Source organism: Palaemon carinicauda, chromosome 39, assembly GCF_036898095.1.
Source record: "Palaemon carinicauda isolate YSFRI2023 chromosome 39, ASM3689809v2, whole genome shotgun sequence".
NCBI lineage: Eukaryota > Metazoa > Arthropoda > Malacostraca > Decapoda > Palaemonidae > Palaemon > Palaemon carinicauda.
Window position 1 is genome coordinate 65021137 of NC_090763.1, and position 10000 is coordinate 65031136.

Sequence of the window (10000 nt, forward strand, 5' to 3'; positions counted from 1 at the left end):
TAGAATTTGCATATTTAAGTTGCCCTAATGAAATTCTTCTCTCTCTCTCTCTCTCTCTCTCTCTCTCTCTCTCTCTCTCTCTCTTAAAAGGAGTATCTGTTCCTGTTAGTGCTATTGTTTATTCTAAAAAAAAAGCTTATCTAAGAAGTATTTTTTATCGTATAATTCGCAGTGTTTACATTTCTTTGGTATAATAAATTTGCCTGTAGGACCAGAATATGATTCAATAAGAGGCATTTAATATACACCTTATAAGTAAAGCTAATTAAATGGTTATTTTTTTTCAGATAGTTTATAAAAAAAAAAATTCGTTTAATCTTTCCTTAAATGACTGCCTATTTATATATAAATCGCTCCAATAAATGACATTGCTTAACGCTTATCTTTATTCAATTTCAGATGGCCCGCCCGTTTACTTCAACAAATCGCTGTTGTTCAACTGTTCAGCTTAAGCCGCTGTCATTTGCCGCATCAAGATGGATGTGAATAGCGTATTATGGTGTTGTATCATATAGTGTACACAGAAGAAGAAGAAGAAGAAGGAGCGCCCTTTTCACACCTGGCGGACGTCATTGTCGACAGCCTCATCTTCGTCAGGAAAACGAACACCAGTTGGGACTGTTTGCTGCTGCAGCAACAACAACAACAACAACAACAACAACAACAACATCAACATGCCTCTGCCACCTTTCCCTTTGACGTCAACTCCGTGGGGCTGTTTCCTCAGCTTCTTCAACGTCATGAGGAGCTTTTTTTTTTCGTTGTGTTCCCCTCCCAGCCCACCCACGGGGGCGGGTGGCCAAAAGAGGATACGGCTTCATTGCCATTCCAAGGCGACCAAAGGCAGGAGCAGCGGCGACCTCCAGTGGACCCAGCATGCAAGTAGCAGCAGCAGCAACAACAACAGCAACGGCTGGAACAGTTGCAAAGCAGCCTATTGATCCCGGTATAGACGAGGGCGATCGCAGCAGAGGGGGCAGACCCATTGAAATGCTATGGGTGATCTTCGAGTTTTAAAGAGTCATCCCTAATCCAAGCGTTTATGAAGATTTATTTATGGCAGCCACATGCTCCAATTTTTTTTCTCTCCTTTTTTTTAGGGAAATATAAAAGTGAGCCTCAAGGCTGCGTGGACCTCTAGGCGTAGGTGTAGTTTAGGGCGATATTGTGTTGGGTGTTGACCTGTTCTTGAACCCTGCTGGCTGATGATAGACCCCCGGGGGGATGGGGTGGTAGTGGTGGACCCAGGGGGATGAGCCGGTATTGGCCCCGGCAGCCGGGCACCCGAGCGGCCGGGCGGGCGTCCGGTCGTGAGGTTTCAGCCGCACGACTCCACGACTCCCCGACGCGCGTAGCCAACCCTGCCACAATTTGAAATCTTCGCTGCCAATTACGAAGAGTTTGTCGTGTCCGAGTTATGATACATCCTTCACCGGCAGCCATGAAAGCGCCCCCCCCCCCCTCCCCCCCCAGAGGAAGGATTGGGGCCGATGGTTGTGCGCATGTGCCACGAACAATGCCAAGTTAAACTTTGTAATGAGATGGATGTTTTGTTACAACGTGTTTCAAAGGGAAGATCATCATCATCATATCTGCCGGTGCCCATGTGAAGAGAGACTATGCCCATGTACCCACCAGATGTGTAGACACACTCCGATTTGCCCTCGTGTTACGGGCGCTACCCCACTTCTTAAGTAATACTAATTGTGTCCAAAAAGGATTTTATATTGCCGATGATTTTACTCGTGTCCAGATTCTCATTAATTGTGTGTGCCTACACTGAAAAAAAAAAATCGACCTGTTTCTAGTATTCGACGAACAAAAAACATAATGCGAAAGTTAATAACGATTTTCTCCTTTGCATGTTGTTGATTTTAATTAAACAAATCGATTCATTCGGTCCACTGAAGGTAAGGGAACTGAAAAAGAGTAAATGTGAAGTATTCAAAATTACTTCGATTGGCCTCACAAATGAAGAGAATTCGAGGCAGGAGCAAAAAAAAAAAAAAAAAAAAATAACGTCTAATGTTACAAATATGTCAGGCATTTAAGATAAATAAAGAAACTCGTTTCCTCTCCGTTTAGTGTTTAATATAAATTCTAAGATATTTGTGTGTTTGGAAAACATTATAGTGAGAGTCAAACTTCAAAAAAAAAAAATAAAAAAAATAAAAAAAGAATGTATGACGCTGTGTCCATAAGTGTGTGTGCATGCTTGTACTTCTGACAAAAACACTACAAATCAAATAATTGACTCGTGTTCAAATTCTAATGACTCATGTGCTTTTTTTTTTACATATTATTTACGACTTATCTGCTGTTCCATTTCATCTGTAATTTCTGTTCAACTAAATTTAAGGATGTTGATAATATTGGTAGAGATACTTGAAAAATAAAATAAAATTTTTAAATGTAAGTAATTTTGACATTGTGCTTTTCAAGCAGCATTATTTTTTTTGGTTGCAAATAAAAAAAATATTGGATGAAGGCTAAAGGTATAGAAATAAATTTCTTCGAGTGATTTATCTTTGGTCAGGTAGTTCTGCTAATGTGCCATTCGATTCAGACTCAACATCATTTTGCTATGCAAAATGATTTGCTTTTTGTAAACAGTATCGTTGTAAAAATCAAAATATTTCTTTCAATTCTGATGAGAATTTTGATCTGTTTCTGAAGCGTTGGAAGAAATACATAAATCACAGTCTGTTATATTGTGATTATGGCTTCAAAAGAAAATGGCTAAATATGAAAAAAAAAATCCTTTTCACTCAAAATAATGAAGGCTAGAGCAGAAATAAGCTCTCATGTTTTTTTTTTTTTTTTTTTTTTTTTTTTTTTTTTTTTTTTTTTTTTTTTTTTTTATAAAAGAATAAGACATCTCTCTATAATCATTTTGAAGTTTGCCGTTTTTGGTACTGGATCCACATATATAACGAGACGTGAAATATGTCATATATCAAAATGTGAAATCAATTATTTGTTAAAATGAAACATTCGATATGTCAAAAATTACACTTTTTTCAGAGTGAAAGAAAACTTAGGTCTCGAAATGACATTTTCGAAAAAAAAAAAATAACATCTTATTTGAACAAAAATGGAACTTGGAAAAAAAATTAGATCTATATCGTTCTCCCCCCCTCCCACCTCGTCCCTCCAACCCCTCCCAAAACCCCCGCCCCCTATCTTTCTCTGGTAGAGTGTAGGTACCAAGAACCTGAGAGTAGCTTCTTCTGCAGTTTCTGGTAAGAATTGATTATACCAGAACTATTATAATATCCTGTCGAGTGAATATTTTTCTTTTTTTTTTCTTTTTTGCCCTGTGGTATTCTGCTTGACCAAAATAAGAAGGAATTTGCAACTATAAATACAAATGAATATATATATATATATAATCTATTTACATATAGCAGACTGAATTCTGATAGGAAAACAAATCGTGCTGCTTCGTTCTATAGGAAATAAGTCACAAATGTACTATGGAATAAATGTTGGACCTCTGTAATATTCGTGTTTTTTTTTACTTCTCATCGACTGAATTTACACTAATATAATAAATATAATAATGACAACAACAACATAACAGTAGCTGTAAGATAAAGCTATTATGCTTTTAACCTTTAAATAATGTTGGCATATTCGATTTTCTCTCTCTCTCTCTCTCTCTCTCTCTCTCTCTCTCTATATATATATATATATATATCCCCAAACAATTTCACTGACATTTAAAAAAGGTTATAACAATTTCGCCCAGTCTATATGACATTGAGAGTCTGTTTATGCTTCATCTTTAAATAATAAAAACAGGTGTCAGGATATATATATATATATATATATATATATATATATATGTATACTATATATACATAATATATATAAATTATATATATATATATATATATATATATATCTTTATCTTTCCGGTCACGCTCCCTTTCCCACGGATAGGGGGAGAGGAGTAGTCATACCCTGGTGAGGAAGTGTACCCCCAAGAGGTAAGTAGGGGGAGGGGGTGGGAAGGGATGAATCTGTGTAAGTGATTAAGCGTGCATATCTAGGTAAATATTTACCCGTCATGTTTGACAGGTCACGTAAACTAATTTACTATAAAACACTCCTGATTGATAAGCAATTTTTTTTTACTTTGCTCAATATTTAATGACCCTAGGAAGAAAAGTACATTTCTTGTATTATTATTATTATTATTATTATTATTATTATTATTATTATTATTATTATTATTATTATTATTATTATTATTTGTTAAGTTACAACCCTAGTTGGAAAAGCAGTATGCTATACGCCCAAGGGCTCCAACAGGGAAAGTATCCCAGTCAGGAAAGAAAATGAGGAAATAAAAAAAGCATTTTAAGAAATGAGGTAATAAAAAAAAAGCATTTTAAGAAATGAGGTAATAAAAAAAAAAGCATTTTTAGAAATGAAGAAAATTTTTTTTTAAGAAATGAGGGAATAAAAAAACATTTTAAGAAATGAGGAAATGAGGAAATAAAAAAACATTTTAAGAAATGAGGAAATAAAAAAAAAAATCTTAAGAAAGGAGGAAATGAAAAAACATTTTAAGAGCAGTAACAACATTGAAATAAATCTTTCATATACAAACTATAAAAACTTGAAAAAAGGGGAAGAGAAATAAGATAGAATAGTCTGCCCGAAAGTACCCCCAAGCATGAGAACTCTACCCTAAGACATTGGACTCTACCCCAAGACATTGGACGACCATGGTACAGAGGCTATGGCACTACCCAAGAGTAGAGTTTATGTACATGTACACAGTAATATTATATGACATGCAGCTATGAAACGCTTAATATAAGTAAATCCATTTGAAGCCTGATTATCAATTCTCTGGGAATCACTTACATTTGCAAGAGCAACCAAATGCAATTATGAAAAGGAAAATGATCCATGAAATTGAATAAAATCATTCAACAGGTAATCAATTTATTTTCCTCTATAAAGACCATGTTTTCTAAGAAGAAATAATTAAAATAACTATACATACATATGCATGTATATGCATACATATTGTAGATGATATATATATATATATATATATACAGTATATGTGTGTGTATGTGAGTGTCTATACGTATATATATGTATATATATATATATATATATACTGTATATTATATATATATATATATATTCTGTATATATATATATATATATACATATATATATATATATATATATATATATATATATATATATATATACACATACATACATGCAGGTTTTTTATTTTTACCATATGTCATTTTGCATCATTTCACAATTTATTTGATTATTTTTTTAACAGAATCAAAACTAATTAAAGAGACCAAAAATATTGTAAGGAAATTTTATTCTTTCAATAAACAACTCTAGTTCCCATTATAGATTCTTAAATATCATAAGCTATAGAATTGACTCGAATAATTTGTGTCCTACACAATTTTAACTCAATTACAATATCAGCCAAACACGCCTACATAAAAAAAAGAAAAAAAAATAATCTGGAATATTAGTTGTACTGAAAAAGATATTCGTCCTCGAAGAATTTTGTTGATCTCTTAAATTACATTAACATTGCGTTTACGTCCATTAGGTGAGAAAAAAAAATACTTTTTATGATAAAAGTATAAGACAGAGATTGCTGGAAAACGATTTTTTTTTATTCCCCAAAAAATCGCCTTATGGTAACACATATATGCAATGTGCAATTACCAATTAAGAAATATCCGATAAATTAAGCTTCTATAGATATCCCTCCCCCCAAAAAAACTGATTTTCAAAACTCAAGTAGACTGAAAAACGTCTCTCCATATAAAACGTAAACAAAATCGAAATACAGGTATACGCTAAATTTAAACTGCAACAATGACACTTCCAAAGATACATCCAATAATTATTATTATTATTATTATTATTATTATTATTATTACTTGCTAAGCTACAACCCTAGTTATAAAAGCAGAATGCTATAAGCCCAAGGGCCCCAACAGGCAAAATAGCCCACTGAGGAAAGGGAACAAGAAAACATAAAATGTTTCATGAACAGTAATAACATTAAAATAGGTATTTCCTATATAAACTAAACGAGGATTTAGAACATCTTGGTTGATAGTCTGGATTACACTAGACAGGTTTCTTGGCAAACAGACACAAAATTGGAGGAGACTTATTAGTCCGTAGGTGGCCGCGTTTGGGGTAGACAGAATGCTTGGATACCTTGGTGTAGGAGTAGCCAGATCGGTAGGTTAACCGGGTTTGGAGTGGAGTGACTGGAGTGGTCAATAGGTAGCTGGGTTTCGAGTGATTAGGTCAGTATATAGAAGATTTTGGAGTGGATTGTTCGGTATAAAGCAGATTTTGAAGTAGATTGATCGGTATAGAGCCGATTTTGGAGAGGATAGATCGGTATATAACCAATTTTGGAGCGTACAGATCGGTGTATATAGTCGATTTTAGAGAGGATAGATGGTTATATAGCCGACTTTGGAGTGGATAGATCGGTGTATAGCCGATTTTGGAGTGGATAAATCGGTATATAGCCGATTTTGGAGTGGATAGCTCGGTATATAGCTGAATTTGGAATGTGTAGCCGTATCAGGCAATAGGAAGATAGTGATTAGACAGCTCAGTAAGTAGACATATTTGGAACAGCTCGACCGGATGGGAGACAATTTTGCAGTGGCCAGACCAGTAGAAAGCCAGATTTCACGTAGCCAGATCAGAATGTAGACGGGTTTGGAGTCAGATTGGAATGGGTACAGATTCGGAGTAGCCAACCCAGATCAGTACGTAGAAGGAGTGTTTAAATGTGTGGGCAGATAGATTTGGAACAGTCAGCTAGCAAGGAGACAGATTTGGAGTAGCGAGATTAGAAGGTAGAGGGAGTGTCTAAATCTGTTGCCAGACAGATTTGGAGCAGCCAGCTAGCAAGGAGACATATTTGGAATAGCCAGATCAGAAGGTAGAAGGAGTGTCTAAATCTGTTGCCAGACAGATTTGGAGCAGCCAGCTAGCAAGGAGACAGATTTGGAATAGCCAGATCAGAAGGTAGAAGGAGTGTCTAAATCTGTTGCCAGACAGATTTGGAGCAGCCAGCTAGCAAGGAGACATATTTGGAGTAGCCAGATCAGAAGGTAGAAGGAGTGTTTAAAACTGTGGGCAGATAGATTTGGAGCAGCCAGCTAGCAAGGAGACAGATTTGGAGTAGCCAGATTAGAAGGTAAAAGGAGTGTCTAAATCTGTGGGCAGATACATTTGGAGCAGCCAGCTAGCAAGGAGACATATTTGGAGTAGCCAGATTAGAAGGTAAAAGGAGTGTCTAAATCTGTGGGCAGATACATTTGGAGCAGCCAGCTAGCAAGGAGACAGATTTGGAGTAGCCAGATTAGAAGGTAGAAGGAGTGTCTAAATCTGTGGGCAGATAGATTTGGAGCAGCCAGCTAGCAAGGAGACATATTTGGAGTAGCCAGATCAGAAGGTAGAAGGAGTGTCTAAATATGTGGGCAGATACATTTGGAGCAGCCAGCTAGCAAGGAGACAGATTTGGAGTAGCCAGATTAGAAGGTAGAAGGAGTGTCTAAATCTGTGGGCAGATACATTTGGAGCAGCCAGCTAGCAAGGAGACATATTTGGAGTAGCCAGATCAGAAGGTAGAAGGAGTGTCTAAATATGTGGGCAGATAGATTTGGAGCAGCCAGCTAGCAAGGAGACAGATTTGGAGTAGCCAGATTAGAAGGTAGAAGGAGTGTCTAAATCTGTGGGCAGATACATTTGGAGCAGCCAGCTAGCAAGGAGACATATTTAGAGTAGCCAGATTAGAAGGTAAAAGGAGTGTCTAAATCTGTGGGCAGATAGATTTGGAGCAGCCAGCTAGCAAGGAGACATATTTGGAGTAGCCAGATCAGAAGGTAGAAGGAGTGTTTAAAACTGTGGGCAGATAGATTTGGAGCAGCCAGATAACAAGGTGACAGATTTGGAATAGCCATATCGGAAGGTAGACGGAATACCTAAATCAATTAGCAGAAGGACATTATCATAAGAAGCTATTACCAACGTTAAATACAGATGTTTTTAGGCGCTACTTTAAAAAAAGAAAATAAAAAAAAAGCCTCGGAAAACGATGAAAAAGATCGAAAAAAAACGTCAGAAAACGACGACAAAACACAAAAAAGAACTTCAGAAAAAAACGAAAAACACCAAAAAACGACAAAAAACACCGAAAAAAAACGTCAGAAAACGACGAAAAGCACCGAAGAACCATCAGAAAACGACGAAAAACACCGAAAAAACTTAGAAAAACGACGAAAAACACCAGCAATACTTCAGTAATCGACGAAAAAACACCAGAAAACGACGAAAAACACCGAAAAGGCGTAAAAACCTATCTCTTATATTTAGAAAGGAATATCCACTCGGAACATGAAAAGCACGACTTTGCAAAATCAATAGCATGTAAAGCCTAGTATATATCATTTCTACTGGTTTTATCTTGTATTTCAAACTCATTTGCCCATCAAAAAGTTTGTTTTTCTGTCTGAGCTACATACACAATTTACCTGTCAGACGAGTGTCTAATGCAAACACACCAACAATGGTTTAAACTTAAGTTTAAAGGTTTAAAAACTACTCATGAATGGCGGAGGCATGGGACAGTGACAATGGCCTTTTAGCATGACAATGCCTTCAGACTGACCATATATACATAAAATCAACGCCCAAAACCACTCTCCACCTAAGCCTGGACCAAGGAAGACCAGGCAATGGCTACTGATGTTTCTGCAGGTTGACCTATAGGCTCACGCATATCCCATATCCTACACTCATACGGATGGTGAGGTTGGGGACACTACAAGAAACTATCGAGCTTGAGCGGGACTCGATCACTAGTTGAGCAGATCTTCGCCAGCAGGGACTTTTCCAATAAGCCAGCAGAACCCTGTATGTCTGTATATGAGAGAGAGAGAGAGAGAGAGAGAGAGAGAGAGAGAGAGAGAGAGAGTTAAAGCAAGGGAAATGAAGAAATGCCACCGTATCTATGCAAAGTTTTTTTTGGCAGGAGAGAGAGAGAGAGAGAGAGAGAGAGAGAGAGAGAGAGAGAGAGAGCGAGCACCGGTAAAACAGGTAGACAGACATAGTGTTCTTGCCACATTCAAACTAGTAGCCGTTTAAACACTCGAAGCAGTTAAACAGCCTAATTGTATACTCACTGACTCCAAGGTCGTAAAGAGAGACACCCGAAAAGGCCAAAGCTGACCATCATGGTCTTCTTAAGAATATGCAAATCAGACATTGAGACTGAACAAAGAAAACAGAAGCTGCTAATGAGAGTAACCTCTGTTGCATACTTCCTGGATCTTACTATTATTATTATTGTCATCATCATCATCATTATTATCATTATTATTATTATTACTTGCTTAGCTACAATTATTATCATCATCATCATCATCATTATTATTATTATTATTATTATTATTATTACTACTTGCTTAGGTACACCCTGCAACAAAACCGGTGTCGCCTCGCCAGACGCGACTTGGATACATCATGTCCTTCTTGCCCTGAAAGGTTGAAAGGTGACCTGACGTTTAAACAACCAAGACATCGTTAGGATGGTTCGAATGTGAGGAGGAGGGTTTCTCTCTCTCTCTCTCTCTCTCTCTCTCTCTCTATATATATATATATATATATATATATACTGTATATATAAATACTGTACATGCATATATATATATATATATATATATATACCTGTATCCAATATTTTATATTATTTGGATGTTCCCAAGGATCCCACAAGACCGCTATATACTTTGCAAGTTGGTGTTGGATTTGTATTTCTTTCGGATGAAGATCCCATGTTCCAAAGATGTTCAATGACCACCTAAACACAATGCTAGAATGATATATGCCCATTTTCATTGCGATTTGGAATCATTGATATTAAATGTTATCAATAGGGGTATTACCATCATCATCATCATTT